Genomic DNA, 19,870 nt, shown 5'->3' on the forward strand with positions numbered 1-19,870 from the left:
TTACGAGTCGAATTATATTGTCATTCAAATATATTTTTGTTTAAGCCAATCTTCTAACTTCATATTGGTTTGGTATACATTTATTATTTCACGTATTTTGTTGAAGAAAGGTACATTGTTTGTTTAAATAAACTGTTTTTTTTATAAAATTGTTCTTTTTTTTTGAATCCACACCTTAATATATCCACACGATTGATGCAAGTTGATGTTATAGTTTTGTTGTCATCTGTAAATAAATAAAACGGTATTGTATTAATTTTTTTTATTTAAATATTTATATCGAAAAATGACAAGTATATGTTAAGTGTTACTTAAGAAAAATACGTAAGTACATGGAGAAAATTTCATGGCTATTAAAACAATAGTGTCAAGACTGGTATAAACATTAAATCCTCCCATTGAGAATCTGTCCACATAAAGTTTGAACAAACAATATAGTCCTGTAAATTCACCCATTTATGAGACGTCATGAGATTTCCACTGACGAATCAGATATCCATGCATATTTTGAGGTTGGTACATTCTTTGATTTTGTCTTTGAGTCGAGTACTTCAAACAGAAAATCTGGATCTTGACGTGGGTATCGAACTAGCTGATGCGGTGAAACATATTTTGGTTGAAATAAGAGGTAACGTTGGAGAAGAGTTCAGGAAAATTTTCAAAACCATATGCGATATCTGCGATGAATACGACATCGAAGTGTGGAAGCTAAGGTTCACATCATAACAGACTTAACTCTTGAATATACAGACTGATTCAGTTGAAGATTAGAGATCGAATTTTGAATCATAGCAATATTTTATCAAATTTAGATGGCTCTTTCTAAATAAAATGGAAAATTTTGATAAAAACTCTTGCTCAACTTTTTGAATTTGAATATTCATTTTGTACGATGATTCCCGTATGATCTGGGTCGACAAAATTCAACTTTAGCGTAGCCAAACGTAGCCAAAAATTCACTCGAAGCACTAGATCGGCAAGGTTTGAAGGTCAGCTAAGCGGTTTAGTCCTCGCTCAATATACATCGCGGTGTAGAAGCTGATGCGCACCGAGTTTTGGAAAAGATTTTTCTGTACCTCGCAGAATTAACTTATTGAAAAACAGTGACTGAATTTTACAATTTGACTTAATTAACTCTTACTCGAAAAAATAATTTCTTGTTTTATTGACTGTATGACAACAATGGCGAACAAAAGTTTGAACCCCTCCCTTGGACCATTCCTGCGCACGGACCTGATTAAATCAAGTATCTAGACTTCACAGCCTGGAAGGCTAACTTGAAAGAGAAAGTAAAAGTGTTTTCAAGGGTCATATTTTTACTAAGTGACATTTCGTAAGCCATTAAAAGAAGAAACTCATTCTAATTTGCCTCACGAAGAGCTTAAATATACGTTTAAATCATTTCTATAAGTTTATTTGGTATAGTAAGTTATAAAAAAGACCATTGGTAGATAGACAATAATTTAAGCTATCTTGCTATGAAATAATAATAAAAATTTCTCTCCCTGTAGAGGCTACCTTCTTTAAAGAATATATGTCTTATTAAAATAATTAACACTTGCACTCAAAATAAAACATTTTTTCATTTTTATTTGTATTTAAATTATTATGTAAACAATTTTATGTTGTTTTTGGAAGACTTATTTCGTTGATTTTTATTTATTTAGAGTATTAAAAGAATTCGGGTGACGTAAGTAATATTTTTAAGTATGATGAAAGCATTAAAAATAAGTAAGGAAAGTAAATTATAAAATATAATATAAAAAGCGTTCTGATTTAAAAAAAAAATGTTGTTTTAAAAACAAAGAACATATTTTTTTAACATATGGACTAAAAGTCCAAATTTATGTTATTATATATTGGCTGAGAGCATAGTAGCTTTTCATTTAAAATACGGCTAATTTTCAATTGTTTACATGTAAATGCTGTAGTAAATGTCAAATCGATCTTTATAACATTGATTTTATAATTATCATAAATTTGTTTTGTAATTTTTAGTCCACCCGTAAAGCTTTATTTTTAGTTTTTTTTATCTTCCCTACACTTTCGCCATTCAAAACCTATTTCGTATCGTATCGTATTCTTCCACCAACCTCTCAATTTCTGAAAACAAGGCAATTTTTGTGCAAGGCAATAAAGTTTACATCACAAAGTTGAATAAAAAAAGTTTTAGCTTCTTCTACCCAGCAAACGTTTAAAATAAAGAAAAGATTTCATGGAATTCTGTATAAAAAGTTCCACCAAAATTTGCATATTGTTCACCGGACCCAAGAACAACATGTCCAAAGAATTTTTTGTTTGTAGAATATTTAATGCGATAAAATTTTAAAAATATTAGCATGAAAATAGCTTGAAAATGAAAAATCGTATGAGAATGAAATTATACCAAATTTCAGAAGAAAAACAAGGATTTCTAATGAATTAGTTGATAGATTTTGACTTCATACTGTTTTTTTTATTTGGATTTTACACAAAAAATTCTATGTCACCAAAAGTTAATCTTGTTTGAAAAAAGTAAGAGGGGAAAACCCAAGATAATTGCACTATATGACAAGTCGTGGGTAGGGTCTGATGAGACCCTTGAGGTTCACACAAATAACTTCCCCCCAGCATAATAAAAAGCTATTTAAAAACAAAAAGTTTTGACCGACTTGATTGAATGTTATGAAATTCTTTTCGGATCATATTGCCGTTAATATGTTTCGATCAGCCACTCAACGAAGTCGGTATCTATATCCAAAGTTACCATTAAATTTATGCATATGCATAAACTAAAAAATCGTGTTTTAAATCATTGTGGAACTAAAACCATTCAGCTGAGAAACGTGAAAATAGTGAAACGTACTAAGTGACCAATTTTCTTTGCCAGCTAGTATATTAATATAAAGTTATGTATAAAAACCACGTAAAACAGTTAATACAAGAATATTCTGATATTGTAATTATGTTCGCACGTTCGTAGGTCGATAGCAAAGAACCATAATTGAATAATTGCATTGCAACATTAGTTATTTTGTGACCACAAAATTATTGTGGTTTTGTATATGTTTAAAATACTTCCATATTAAACATTTAATTATCAATACTGTTAAGTTAATTGATAAACAAGTGAAAACAAACAATTGAATGAGTTAATTGTTGAAATACCATGTAAAGACAGTGTTGATTACTTTGTCACATTATACATACATACATGTCACACATATATAACTGATATTCCTATATAATACATACTATACAATTTGCGCATAATTTGCGATCTCACGGGTAAACACTCATGTTTACGAAAAAATGTTTCAAACAAAAAAAATGTTTATTTTTATAAGAAACATTTTTTACATTTAAACTTTTATTTTATCTCCATCGGTTTACAAGATGGGTCCCACGGACCCAAGACTCAATTGACCTACGTTACTCATTTACGAACTCGACCTCACTTTTTACGTCCTAAGCACGCTATAAATTTCAGGTTGATATCTCTTTTCGTTTTTGAGTAATCGTGATGACAGAAGACAGACGATAGACAGACAGACAGACCGGAAGTGGACTAATAAGATAATTTTATGAACACCTACACCAAAATTTTGTTCATAGCATCAATATTTTTAAGCGTTACAAACTTGGGACTAAACTTAGTATATATATTTCATATACATGGTATAAAAAGTTAATTTTTATATCGCGGAAATTATAAAATATAAATGAACGATTCTTCATAATATTAACTTTTCTGTCTCACAGTTTGGAATATTTCGCGTGTATCGCAGTTTCAATATCCAAATACAGATATAATGTTCAGAATTAGAAATGAGAAGCAACAAGTTTTTGGTTCATTATAGAATGAACGTTGTACTTGTAACGCTGTATTGAAGTTGTAGTTCAAAAATTCATATGACTAGTTTTACCATGTATATATGAAATATATCAAGTTATACTAAGTTTAATTCCAAGTTTATAACGCCTTAAAATATTGATGCTACAAACAAAATTTTTGTTATAGGTTTTCTAAAAATCATCTATTTAGTCCATTTTCGGTTGTCTGTCCGTCTGTCTGTCAACATGATATCTCAAAAACGAAAAAAGATATAAAACTGAAATTTTCATAGCGTGCTCAGAACGTATACTTAATGTCACAAAAAATGCTCGTTTTACATATAATATTATATGTAAAACGAGCATTTTTTGTGACATTAAGTATACAAAGTGAGGTCGAGTTCGTAAATGAGCAACAAAGGTCAACTGGGTCTCGATGTTTGCAATTTTCTTAAGGCGTACCCCTGAGAAAAAATCGAAATATTCGGGAAACAGTTTTTGTTTCCGATTTCGATGAAACTCTGTATATAAGGAAATTTTGATCCAATAAATATGTGTATGTATCGATTGGATGCATAATTTCTGAGAAAATCACTCTTTGTGTCCAATTTTGGATTATATCTTAAAAGGCACTGACCCAATCATTAAATAAACCCTATTTTTGGATTTTTTGGGTCAAAAATATCTTATATTCCGTAGGACCCGCTTTTTGTCCTCAGCTAAAATAATTATTTGCTAAGATTAATTGTTTGATTACTGTATCCTATAAAATATTATACTTATATCAATCAATGTACACTGGTTTTTACCACAAAGAAAACTTTAGTTTTAAAATCCTCGATTAAAAGTTTCATTGAACAGTTTTCTAAAATTTAGGAAGCTAATGATACGTGTTTATTACTTTTCAAGTAAATCAAGTGAATGATTTAATTACATCCGTAATATTTGTGTTACATATTTATAAGCTTACGCAATATTTTAATTTCCAACTAAAAATAGTTAAAGGTGTGAACAATGCCATTAAATATGTAGGAATTTAAAAAACAAAATACTTTTATTGCAGCAATAATTATATTTTAATTGTAATTTAGATGACAATTAGTATCATGTATATTTAATGAATAATTATTACTTGTTAATATATTGATTAATTATATTAATTGATTTAATTTCTTTTCAATAAAATGCAATTTATTGATCAAAGGAGAACAATTAACATATTTTATTTAATGCATTGCTTGCAATTAATAACATGAGTAGTATATATAGTATTTAATAAAGGTACGAAGTGTTAAGGAAAAAGAGCAAAAATTTTATAAAAGATGACAAAACTTGTAATAACTTATACGTAGATTTGATCGATAATTTTTTTTGGGTGAATATTGCATAAATTTGTACAGTGTAAAGGCTTTTTTATATTTTCCAGTAGTTTATACCTTAAAAATACTTCTTCCGTTTATGATAAAGCCTACTTATGACAAACTAAACGACAATACCAGACTTTATCGGATATGACGATGATTTAGACTATGACTCTTTGGGTTTGGTAATTTTGGCTGTCCACGAGGAACACAAACAGGGGCTCATTGTGATAGCTTTATGTGTTTTTCCACCTTTCCATTGATTTTGGTATGTTATTTGGAAAATTTCTGCCAACTGAAAAATATTCGAAAATATGGAGCACAACTTTTTTTGCTTGCGTACTTTCACGATTAAGTAAAAAAACGCAACTTATTATATTCTTATAAAATTATTAAACACGGAATATCAACATGAGAAACATTTTTGTGGTGTTGGTCATTTTGAGGAACAATAAATTCGTTTATGCATTTGCTATTCAATTAGCTTCTGATTAGAATAAATTAAAAACGGGTGATTATATAGTTAAGTCCAGCCACGATATTTTCCAGGCGACTTGAAAGAGTTTGCCCATCTTATGAAAGTTTGGTAACGTAAAAGTTTGGAAGACTAGTCAAAATCATATCGTAAAATCATTCTTAACAGTGTATTTATAAATGTGTAATGTATATGGGCCTCCACACTAAAAATAATAATTACGTATCTATGCATTACAATTTTAAAAAGTAATGAGATATTCCCAAATGTTGTTTACGTTTAGATAAAATCAAAAATAACCCTCCAGGCATTAAAATTATCAATCAATTTTGATGAAAATAGATATTAAAATATTCGGTCACATACTTCGTGTTTATATAGAGTGTAGCCTTAGGAGGTGATGAAAATGTATGTAGAGTGATTTCTTAAATCTTTTAATGAGGATGATTTTTCTTAAATAAAATTGTAAAAGATAGTTTTCTTAGAGAATACTTAGAGACAATATGTAAATATTTCAAAGGTTCCTCTTTGAAAGATCGAGAAAATTGTAAAAAAAAATTTGTTTTGGAATTTGATGAAACTCGGGGGATGAGGTAATTTTGATCTAAAATGTATGAAAATCAGGTTAATTTAATGATTGGATGCAAAGTTTCTGAGATATCGCAATATTTGGATCGATTTTAGTCCGTATCTCAAAAACTATTCAACCAGTCATCAAATGCATCCGATTTTTGTACTTTTTGGGTCAAAATTACCTTATATACTAGGTTTTATCGAAATTGGAGATAAAAAGATTTCTCGTTATTTATCAATTTTTTAAAGGGGGGTAGGTACGTACCTTTTGAAAAAATCGAGAAAATTGCAAAAAAATTTTGTTTTGGAATTTGATGAAACTCAGTGGATGGAGTAATTTTGATCCAAAAAGTATAAAAATCAGGTTAATTTAATGATTGGACCTATAGAAAGTCACAATATTAGGGAGTATCATGGACAAACATTCATTTTCAAAAAACTTACAGTTCCCTACCAAAAAATTAAAATCCATTAAATTGTGAACAAAAGGGAGGATAAGTGAAGGCTAAAACGTGATAGTCTTTGTTTTTAAAGGAGAAATTTCCCAGCAAAGCGGGCGGATATCTGCTAGTATATGTATATAATTTTAGGTAATGAATTATTCAATAACGTTAAATGACTTGCCTTTTTTTATAGGTGTATGTGACCTCAGTCACAATACAGTAATTCATAAATATGACCTCTAAGTTAATGGTTTTTTTTTTAATAATTGATTTGAAATAATTGTTAACACAGGATAGAGCATCGGAATGTGACAAACGTTCAATCACTTCAACTGCCTAACTCGTCGTTCGTATTTGTAGTGGCCTCTGTTGTTGATAGATACCTGAGAAACGGAGGTTAAACCCCATTGTTATTATTACTATTATTAATTGTCAGATTGCATCCACGTTAGTAACGATGGCGTACTGAATCGAAAATTACAGTAGTACGAGCAACATTATGGATTCGTAATAGAAAATTTTATATTTTAGTAATTTTTTTTACAATTAGTAATTCCATTTTGTTATTAATTGGTGGAGACTGTAAGATAATCGGAATCACATTAAATATACATTTTTCAGTTTCTATAGAAATCATTTATCATTACATGACAATCTTTTTCTTAGGACTAACTTTTCGAATCCAGGCTTAAATTTAACACAGCTAAAAGTTGTAGAAAACGTGCAAGGAAATGTATTTGAATATATTTTAAGACAATGAATAAGAATCTTTATTAGTCCTAAAAAGTCCTCCATTATTAGTCTTTACAGTTTAAAAATGTTATTGCTGAAAACTTTTTTAAACTACCCTGTATAAGGATCGTGCATGAAATTTGTATATCACAGTTTGAATATATTTCTATATTAAAATAAGTAATAATTTTGAATATTATAAGGGGTAAAGAAAGGGGAATACTTACATTAAAGGGTCTTTTGATTTTATGAATATATGTAAATATAAGAGTAAAGGATATAACACGGAATTTACTTATCGAAAAGTATTCAATTTGTTGTCCTATACAAAGATTTATCAGGCTTTGATGTCTCGACGTTCAGATAGTATTAATAAAAGGAATGCAAAAATATGTAAAATCCCCGGCAGACAAAACAAGCCATTTTTTGTGTCTTTTTTTTAATGTTTCAATTTATTGAATTTTTATTGAATTGAAGTCAGAGAAATAATACATTTTAGAATAACTAATACAAAAATTCACATTCATATTACACTTCTTAATGCCTCCGTATTTGTTTTATCCATTAAATCTTTACACCAACAGGAAAAGAGCTAATGATTTAGAAAGGTCATATCTTATTGCCATCAAACATAACTAAGATCCATTTCGATTAAACAAATAATTGAAATCCGCCACTAGTAGATAAATGTGGTCAGAAAATACTTAAAACCCATAAAATATTATTGGTGATTATTCAAAGTGTCAATATGGGTTTTTCAGCAATGCTGATTCTGCTTTCTTTTTGCCAGATAAGCTAGGGTTATTGAACTCGAGGTTTGACAGAAAGAGATTTTTTGAAGTTGTGGTAAAAGTTAAACGAAAATCATTTTTTAAATAATAAATAGTATTCGGGTAGTAGGATTTTCTGAATGTCGTTATTATTTGGTTCTAAATTATTGAATGATTCCACGAAATTTGTAGGGCGGAAAAGAAGAAAATGGAGAATTAAAACTGAACTTTGTTGTTTTGTGATGTTGAAAGTTTTTTTTGGAAGTTTTCATGAAATACCAAGCCAATCATTAATATTTATATAATACTATAGTGATAAAAAATTATTAATAGTAGGTACTAGTATAGAGTATTTGCTAGTATATCATATCGCACAAGTTTCGATAGTCTAGCACTGTTTCATTCTATTCTAAGTTATACATTTATATGAATCAATATTTATTAACATAAGAAAATTTATGTATATACACTTTTACTTCAAACCCTCTTCAAGAAAATTTCAATCGAATAAACCAATTTTGAAATACGGTATCTTATCTTTCAAAATGTAATAAAAATATGCTGTTTATTAACGATATGATATTTTTTGCATACTTAATTCGTCTTTTCAAAAAAAACTTTAAAAAAAAAGTTCAGAATTTCAAATATATTCTTTGCTGAAAATTGTAGAAAGAATCGTTAAAATTGATAAATTTTACTCATTAAAAATGAAGAGAGTGAAAAATGAATGTTTTATTCAAGGGTTTACTCATGGGAAAACCAACCATTTTAACTAAAATATTCAAGCGTATAAAGAAGAGTGTTTGTTAAAAATGATGAAACATTTATTTTATAAAACTTCGTTCCATTAGCACAAGTTTTGAAGTGAGTTGAGTATCAAAATTTTAAGAAAGAGATCCGTTAACTGATCTATACACATAAAGGATCTTAGGATCTCTTACAAACAAAAAACTCATGTTACCCGAATGAAAATGACCATAGTTCTTTAATCTTAAACTGAGAATGTAGTGTAGATACTCAAAAAACGCCTGGAAACTAAAGTTGGCGGTTTTTACATAAATTGTTGCAACAGACCTCGTGATTACGTAGTGGTGAAATATTTTTTATAAAGTGGGAAAATATTTTAGATAATCGTTTTTTTCACACAAAATTTTTAATTGCAATAGAAGTTTACAATTGATGAATATTCAGTTTTTATGTTATTTTAATCATTAAATGACAAACGCAAAAATCGTTTGATGGGACACATTGCAAAACAAATTCGTCCCCCTTACACCTCGCAAATTGCAATTTTTGCAGCCTGCAAGCAATGAAAGATATCTGATGTGCTATTGCGTGCCGTGATTTCACCATGCGTTCAGCGCAGTAAGATGTACCTAATAGCCAATCGACTTCATCATGTTTACAGCGCAGCAAAGTGTAATAGCCAAATTCTCGCACTTAGATACTTGTTCCAAAGCAGGGGTATGCATTCAAGCGATCTTAGTGGATAGAAATTCATTGATCCCGATATTAAGTTACTTCTATCGAAAGTTAAAACATATATCTATGTTTTTTTGCTTCTTTGGTTAATATTATTAACTTCCCAGAGGAAGTTAATGTAATGGGGCCGATTTTAAAAATCTCCAGTTTCACATATTTCCGCGGTTTCAAGGCCGCAATATTCGAATCACAATGTGATGTCTGTGTGTACGTATGTGCGTATGTTTGTTCGAATTCTTTCGCCTCGATTATCTTGCGAACCAGTTATGTCATTAACACGTGTTTGGGCTTATTCGACGCGTAATCGCGTATTTAAGAAGTGAAAAGTTTTCAGCAAAATTAGTTGAGCCGTTTTTTAATGATAATAAAAAAACTGGAAAAAACGGAATAAACTGAATCTGAAAAGTGGATAATACACATCATGGAGATAAAGAAGGCTAATAAACCTTTTTTTAATGTTTTTTCCTAATCTGGGAAGTTAGCCGTGTGGACTACAGGGGTCGCACTCACACGACTTCAGTACCACACCGACTGCCAATATATTTAAACAATTTTCTAGACGTTTGATTTAGATATATACGAGTATTTCCATAATTTATTTTCATTTAACATCAAAATATAATTTGATGTAGATGAATATTCATTTATAACAGACAAGACAACCATGTAAATTTCTCCAAAATGGTTTACTGACATAAACCACTGTGTACTTCATGAATCCATTAAGTAATGAAACTTAAACCACTTAAAACATCTTCTACACATCTAGTGGTGTTCCTAATGGCATAATAAATGTATGTTGGAGCTGGCATACATTGAGAATCCGGATATCCGTCGGTCAATGTGATACATGACGCTAATGGTCCATTAGCAAATGGCGGAAGAGTGAAATATATGGGTAGTAAACTACAGTGAACTGATGAAATGAGAGTGTAAATACAACAATTGTTGGAGACATTTTATTTCGTTCTCTTTCTCTCACACATTCACTTCGATATAGAATGGTATAGAGAGTCGAGTTTTAGTTCAGAGAGTTATAAAATTGTACAATGGGTAAGTATTGATTTTCATAAGGGCTTGGTTTTCTAATTCACCTCCAACCAACATACAGCCAGTTACAACTGCTTGTGTTTGGTAATGTGCAAGCTTCTATGATGTCTGTGTTTTTATGCTTGTGTAGAGATTTATTTGAAAATTTTTTTTTTATTTGAGTACCCTATATGCACAAGTTTATGAAATATTATATATAGGAAAATATGTTTGAAATTAGTTTTCAGGCCATTCATCATGTTTACTTCCATATTATAATGTTGAACCAGATTGTTCAAAAATCTTCAGCAAAATAAAGAGTATTATAAGCTTTTTCGATTTACAATCTTGACACAGAATAAAAAAGTAAAGACGTTTTTTAATGAAAAATAATGATTTTTAAAATTTTTCCAAATGATTTTTAAAATTTTTTTTATTGTTTTCAAATTCACACATGTTATAGTTGAAAATTACAATTTTTTTAACAACACCGAAAATTCCATTTTCAATTGGAAAAACTGAGTTTAAATCTCTAATCACCATAGTATATCAGTTACTTAAGCCTTATATACTTAAAAAATCTTGCCAATAATCAGATTTAGACGCAAAAATGGAGATATTTTGCTTTTTATACCATGCATATATGTAATATGCAAGGTATACTAAGTTTAGTCCCAAGTTTGTATCGCTTAAACATATTGATGCAACGCATAAAATTTTGGTATAAGTGTTCATAAAATTACCTAATTAGTCTATTTCCGGTTGTCCGTCCGTCCATCTGTAGACACGATAACTCAAAAACGAAAAAACATATCAAGATGAAATTTTTACAGCGTACTCAGGACGTAAAAAGTGAGGTCGAGTTCGTGAATGAGCAACATTGGTCAATTGGGTATTGAATCCGTAGGACCAATCTTATAAACCGTTAGAGATAGAAAAAAAGTTTAAATGTAAAAAATAACCAACTTTTGTTTGAAATATTTTTTCGTAAACATCACTGTTTAGCCGTAGTTTTATAGGATGTATTAGATGGGAATATTATGTGTGACATGTATGTATGTGTAATGTGATTTTTTTTTACTTTTTTCATTGGGGTAACAAGAGCTATAAAGGAATTCTGATCTGCTATAAATAAATTGTATATACAAAATTACATATTTCTATGTAAAATATATTTACATATTAATGTTAAGTCTTGTATTTTTCCCCTTCTAATGCAAAATTCCGGTTACGCACCTGGACACAGTAATTAAAAAAAGCATTCATTATTCTAACAGTAAATTTATTATAGAAATTTTTGCTTAGTTAACATAGAAACGTAAAGAGTACTTCATGTATTTTATGGTCATTTAATTAACCACAAAAGCAAGCCTACATGCAATTTAATAACATGAATTCTATAAATTATTATTAATTATTTGATGAATTAATTTTTTAAAATAAAACTGAATTCAAGGTCACTGCACAATTATTGTATTGGACGAATATTCAAAATAAGTCAAAATATTCAGTTACGTATATTATTTTTATATATTTGACACTTTCTGTATTCTGTCGGTATAAAAATGCGTTATTCGCTCTCAAGTATTTCTTAAGTGTCTTAAGTAGCAATTGCAATGAAATCTATAATATAAAAATGAATCGCTGAATGTGAATACTAAGCTAATTCTTGTTTTTATAATATACCTTGAAGTACGAGGATGGTTCTTACGGAGAGAAAAATTAAAAAAATTCCTGGTAAAGTCAAAAAACAACACTTTTATATATTCCCATACAGAAGATTCGTAATAATAATTAAAAGTCAATTTGAACTTTAATTTCTACCATATCATAAAGTTTAAGTGTTAGTAGAGGGGTTCCGGGAAAGCAAAACAATTGAGTGACGTGAGTATCGTATAAATATTAATTTCTATATTTATCATTTATACTATTGTTAGTTATTGTTAGGCGGTACGAAGTTCGCCAAGTCAGCTAGTATTTCAATAAAATCTAAGATTTAATTGCAATTAAACGGGAGAATTATGGTACTAAAAGTTAGGGCCAGCACTTTCTTACAGAAATGATTTTGATATAGGGCTAAAAAAATGATTTATTTATTGTATAACAGTTTCTAAGTACTATTATGCACCATTGTTTCATAATATGTAGTAGCCTAGGAGTGTTGCCGTGGAGTGTCAGCTGGCTGGACAGGGATGCCCAGCCTCCCAGATTTGAACATTTTTTCATTTTGATATTAGACATGACAAAAATATATTGCATAAATACAAAAACGCGTAAATTATCACCTTCTTGCGTTAATAGAACATAATCTTAACAGTATGTTTACTAATAACGGAGAATATACGTCCAGAAAACAAAATAATTTCCGTAAACCAATTTCTGTTTTGAAGACATGGTATAAGTTTTTGAACACTTGGTATATAAAGTTTAATTTTTATTTGTCGGAAAATGTAATTTATTTAAGAATTTATGAAATAAAAATAAAAATAGTTGAAAACAACGTGACTTCTATAAATTCTCAAATGTATTATAGTTGAAATAAATATGGAGCGTATTTTCATGTCGAGTATTGGGTGATTTAATCTAGTTTACAGGAAGAAAACTTTTAATGTTTAAAAATGCAATTTTTTATGTGGCCAAATTTTGTATTTGTGGCTACGAGAGAGATTTCATCAAGAGTTCCACAATAACAGTTCCAGGTATCAAATATCAGCATCCAATATTTGAATTATGATGTAGAGATTATTGATAACTGAGAGCTTTTTCTTTTTTTAAATATTTGGGTAAAGTTTCGAAAAGGGTAAAGTTTGGGTAAAGTTTTCTTACAAGCTTTTATTTAGTTTTACCTGTCCATTGTTTGTAATCAAACCTTAAAAGTTGGATCCACTTCCCGACTTTCGATTGAGCTGAAATTTTGCAATCATGCAATGCATTTTTATGGTACGCAAGACTTGATTTTCCCATCGCTCCCACCATATTTGATGTATATATATATATATATATATATATATATATATATATATATATATATATATATATATATATATATATATATTTTAGTTTTAAATTTAAAATTAAAAAAAAATAATTTTCTTGGGACAAAATTTTTATTGTAGTAAAAAGTAGAAAAGAAATTTTCTTATCAGTCATACGTTTTCATTTGTAAAAGGTTGAGGCACTTCGAATATCCTTGAAATTGTGTGTATCCAGTTTTTACAGATAGTCATGTATGAGTGGCTCATAAGGAAAGTTATTTCCTTCTTTTTAGTACCTACAATAAAAGCTGGCCCCAAAAAGTATTTTTATATACATTTTTTTTCTTCAAGTTTTGCTATCTAATCCTATATCAAGAGGAGATTCGATACTTTTGGAATTCCTTGTAATACTTGATGCTTGACTGTTAATTTGAAAAACTAAACCATTTCATTATATATGAAATATAGGTATAATACCTAACCTACCTAGGAAAATGAAATACAACCATAAAAAAAAGTAATTTATATTACCTCATCCTCCTCAAACCCCACAATTTAAGGAAATGGAATTAAATTAAACCCCAGGCATGATTGTTTTCTATACAATTTTTTTCCATTTGCGCATGCTATTTCGCCTATAAAATGCTCTCTAATTCAATTAAATCTAACAATCGTCAATTTCTTCGTAATCAATAAAAATGCCGAATGAAAATACGATAAAAAAATATTAGTATTGTTTGAATGTAATGAAAAAGTAGGAGCATGGATGAGAATTATTTGTAACGAATTGGGAAGAGGTGAAATCTGTACATGTATAATTATTATATGTCCACGATATTTTATGGGGCTTTTTCGTTCAAATATTATCGAATCAATTTTACGAAATTATTTGTAGTGAGTTGATCTGAAATATTATGATTTTGGTGATTTGATAAGTAAATGAAATGAGCTGAAGAACTTTCTTGAGTCCAATTTCACAAACAATTTAGCCCTTACATCTGTAGATAATGAAATTATTATCTTATTTCATAAAAAAAAAATGAAATAAAGTGTCAAGTAAGAAAACGTATGACACTTAAACCGAGACTTAACAGACCAAAAAGTCCATTGTAAAACTTGTAGTGTTGTTGACTAGTCGCTAAATCTGTAGCTATATGAGCCTATTTAAAGTTTGGAACTTTAAATAGGCTCATATTCGCTCCGAGCGTGAATTTCGTTTCCATGACAACGATACACTACTTTAATTATAGAATTAATGGATGCATATATAATTGTGTGGATTGCATTGAAAACTTACATTTAAAATTTAATATTCTTGTTTCACAAATTTAAATAAATAATTACGATAATTAACATTTGAAAAATAATATTTGTACAATTTGATTTCTTATTTTCACAATTTTTAATGCATTAAGTTTAATTAATTAGTGTTTTTCAATCATTTTAATTTGACAGTTTCTATATCATTAACATGTAAATAATTGCAAATTAGTCATAACAGCCCACTTTATCTCCAAAATTTTTCACTTAAAGCGCTGGCATCGATTTTATTATCCCTACCATGACTACGCACACAACGAATAGCTACATGTTGGATCAATGTAAAATCAAAGTCCCTAGATCTATTTTGTTTCTACATACATATGATAACGATTTTGAAACATTCTGTGAACGAATAATCCGTTTTTGCTTAATTACTAATCAACTTTAATTAAAAATTCATTGAGAATAATTAATGTAGAATGTTATGAAATGGATAACGTTTCTACGGGGTGTATCAGAATAAATGGCTAATAAAGTATGCCAAAACAAACATATTTTGGTATATAGTAAACGTGTGTCTGGAAACCGCCCCGCTCAGACCTATTTTTTCTCTTGAATCTAACATTTTTTAAGAGTTATGGCAAATTATTGAAAAATTGTTTGACAAATATTAATATTTTTTTGTTCGAAATCTGTTTTAAAAAATCCAACGGATTGAGCACAAACACAAAACGATGTGCAAAATTTCTGATTCATATAGCTCCGAATATAGGCGCTTAAAAATACATGTTATTCGTACCAAATTGATGTTTTTGACTTATCCAAATATCTCTTTTTTAACGGAACAGATTTGGTCGTAAAAATATTCTCAAAGTTTGGAAGTCTGTAGCTCCAATGTGGGCCCCTTTCAGACACATATTTATACAAAAAAATTCTTTTTTTGCATATTCTATTATCTTAAATATTAACCATATATTCTGTTACATTCGGTATATCAAAAAGTTTTTAATAACGTAAAATGGAATCAATATTATACTCGGAGATTATAGTCATGGAATCTTGTGCACATGTGTAGATATTTTATATTAAATTATATATCCATTAAATTTTCATTTTAATTATATTTTGTGAGAATAAAAAATTTATATACCTTTTTCAAAAGCAATTTTCCTTCGTATAATAAATAATATTAAAACAATATTGTTTATTACTCCATTTTTATGAAATAAAAAAAAACTATTTATCATAGTGATAAAAATTTTATTGCTCGAATCTTAAAATCTAGGATTTTATTTGGAGAACGATTCAGCAAAATTATTAGAAATGGTGTTTCTTTCTTCTTTGCATTTGTTGATGTCAATATTATGAAGCATTCCCTAATCATGATACCATCTGTTAGTTTCAAAATTTTCTCTATGAGACACGAGAATCTTAAAATTTAATTTTTTTTTTTGTAGAACGATTCAGCAAAATTATTAGAAATGGTGTCTCTTTAATGGTGTCTTTTTCATACTTCTTCCTTAAATTAAATGAAAAGTTTTCCGATAGTTGTCTTTAAGTAAATTTTATTATTTAATTATAGTTTAGAAAAAATTATTGCGTCTTTTCATTTATGGGAGTGGGGATTTCATAATTTTTTTATTTTTTGCTTATGCGGGGAGAAGAGGGTCTATAATCATTGAAAAATTGCTTACGTAATACTTGAATGACCCCTTAGTACATTCATTTACATTTCAATTACCAATAAAACAATATAACTTTGTTATCATTAAAATTTTTATTGGAAGAAAAAACTATTAGGTGATTATGACTTCAATGTCTCGACAGAATGGCACCAAATTAATGTTTATTATATATATTTTAAGGCATAATTAAAACTGAGGTCATACGAGCGTTAATTTTATCGAATGTTTTTGTTCATGTGCGTTAATTTAAAGGCACATTTATTAACTGTTAATGTTGGCTTTGTAATGCAAATATATAAGTTTTATATAAATATATAAGAGAAATAGAGTATTTAGCACTAATGAAAAAAGAACTAGAATACTAGAAGCATCTAAAACTATCCGACCATATATGTCTTGCAGTACTACACAAGTGCGTTCCATTCCCCATCTAAGCTTTGCCTTTCTTTAAATTTTCTCATTCAAGATCTGCTTGAAGTTAGCAAAAGAAACTGCCAGATGCCTAGTGATGATTGTGTTCGATAGACTTATGCCATTTCTAGCAAGCTTGTCGGCTTCATAATTCCCTGGAAGGCACATGTGTCCCATATTCATACGAAATTTACATAAATAAACTGCAGTGTCTATTAGTAATTCACATAATTTTAATCACTTACCAAACAAGTAATAATGCTCAATTATCATCTTAAAGTATCTTAAACCACGGTTACTTGATTGCGCATCTTTCGTTCTGTATTTCGGTAATTATTTTCGGACATAGATAGATATATGTACATATGAACTCCTTTATTTTATGTTTGAGCTAGAGAGAAAACATCTAAAATAGTACCCTGTCATTTAAAAACATGCTGTATAATGATAGAGCTTAGTTATAATCGATTAAAATTTTGAGAATATTTCGATTAATATTTGTCAAATTGAATTTTTTAAAACTTTGTTCATAAAAACTTTAATATGACTAACATTAATCCAAATATATTGTCCAAATTTATAATGAAAATTAACGCCTTATCCCGAGAATGGTACATCGAATTCAAAACCATGTAAGGAAATTTTTATCTTAGAATTTCATATACATTGCACCTCTGTTGTATTGTGATGGTTTTGGGGGCATCCCATATATTAAATTATATAGTTATATACTACAAACCTTCATCGATAGAAGTCAAACGAACATTATTTTATAAAACTGAATGATAACCATAAATAGGTTAAAGTAAATTATATTTATAACTGTTTCCGGTATAATATCTAATCATCCCGGATACAGTGGATATATTTTTGTTCAAAATTTGTATTTTATCTTTTATTTTTACCAATTGGAGCATTTACAGAATAATAGGAGTTTTCAGAATTTTTTTAGCATAATAATTTGTATTTATGAAGTTTGCAGAAATAAAAGGTTTTGTGTTTATGGATTGTATTGAATTTGCATTCCAACAACAATAACTTGTTATGTACAGGCAATCCCAAAATCACCGGATCAAACAGAAACCACACATTCCTTACAAATCTAAGTCTTGGATAATCTTTTGGCGATAAATAATTGACGATAAACTAATTGCTAACGATTAAGGCCTCGTTAGATGTGGTTCCTGATTTAATGAATTTCTCGACTAATATTAGAAAAAGTGAAATTTTTATAAAAAGCAAGATTCTAGGAAATAAATTTTACTATATTTTATCATCAGGGTATTTTGTCGATAAATTTAATATTTACAATAAAATTTACGTTTGGTCTCTCTAAATATCTTTACTAGATAAATAAAGTTTATGGTACGTCATTTGTCCACATGAGGATCCTTTTTTTTGCCTTCTAATAATAATCAATATTTAACTTCTTTGAAGCAAAATAATGGATTACAGCGAAGAAATAGCGAAGAATGTGTCGATTTACGTAATTCTAGTTTTACGAGTTTTTCAATCATCAAGGGACATTTCAGTTACCGTTATTTGCAACTTTTATAGATAGAATCAACGTGCATAGATAGAATTTGTAGCAAGAAACACCATTTTTTCTTAACATGTTGAAAAGGCAAAAAACGTAACAAATTTTTATAAATAAATGCGATTCTATCATATTTCTAGTTCTGTTAGCAATTTTTAATATACAATATCGCTAAATAATTAAATTACTAATCAGAATCATTTCGAATTCAGTTAAGTTATTGTTTCTAAATTCTTGACACCCAAGGCACCGGGCCTGAATGCTTTTGTAATTAAGTAATAAAAGACAAACTCAATTATTCATAAATTACCAATAATCAATTATTTATATTATTGATTTAATATTTTAATACTCGATAATAAAAACTTAAATTGTATACATTACAGCTACTATAACTACCAACAGATATAATAACCAACAGTTAAATATAATTTTCAAATGGTTATTGTTATTATTATTGCGATTGTTGGTAATTATTTTCAATGAATGTCATTTCCTTTTTTCTATATTAAAAAATATGCAATTAAATATGCCGGTATTTTATTGTCTACTTCATGCACAGTCTATAACGTAAAATATTAGTACAGCAGTCGAGGCTGGTTCGCTTCGTAATTGATGTACACTTTTTCGCCAAGTTGTATCATCTTTATATTATATCGGTTTTACAATTCAATTCAATTACGCGGAAAAGGTACCCTTGTCCACTATACCATGTATATATGAAATATATCAAGATACAAGTCACAAGTTGGTCACGCTTAAAAATATTGATGCTACGAACAAAATTTTGTTATAAGAGTTCATAAAATCAGAAATCCATTTTCGGTTTTTCATCTGCCTGTCTGTCTGTCGAGACGATAACTCAAAAACGAAATGAGGTATCAAGCTGGAATTTTTATAGCTTGTTCAGGACGTAAAAATTGAGGTTGAGTTCGTTCTTTATAAAAAAAACAACTTTTATTTGAAACAGTAAATATCACTGTTTACCCGTGATGGCGCAAATTATGTTAGAAACATTATATAGTATGTATACAGACAGATAACAATCGTATTTTTTTTAAATTTATACATTACATATATTATGTATGTGTTTGTTTGTTTTAGCAAACTATATACTATATTAACTGAGGAAGTGAGAAGAAAGATACTCTAATTACTTTGTGTGCAAGAGTGGCTAACTTTCTTTACTTACATGGTATGGTCTATGCATAGTATTTCAACAATTAACTCGTGATTTCCCAGCCCTCTCCTAAGCATGGCCAAGGCTAATAAATCGAGTCGGTATTGACATTGGTTGAAAAATAAAAATTTTACCTGCTAC

General features: G+C 28.8%; 1 protein-coding gene across 1 annotated transcript in view; it reads right to left on the reverse strand.

Moving 5' to 3' along the window:
* LOC123298555 (probable serine/threonine-protein kinase DDB_G0282963) overlaps positions 1–19,870 on the reverse strand; it is a 59,103-nt gene continuing 39,233 nt past the window's right edge. The window contains exon 3 of the mRNA XM_044880587.1: positions 1–226. The gene's annotated coding sequence lies outside the window, so the exon portion shown is untranslated. The remainder of the gene's footprint in view (positions 227–19,870) is intronic.

Source organism: Chrysoperla carnea, chromosome 4 (assembly GCF_905475395.1).
Source record: "Chrysoperla carnea chromosome 4, inChrCarn1.1, whole genome shotgun sequence".
In the NCBI taxonomy this organism is placed as follows: Eukaryota; Metazoa; Arthropoda; class Insecta; order Neuroptera; family Chrysopidae; genus Chrysoperla; species Chrysoperla carnea.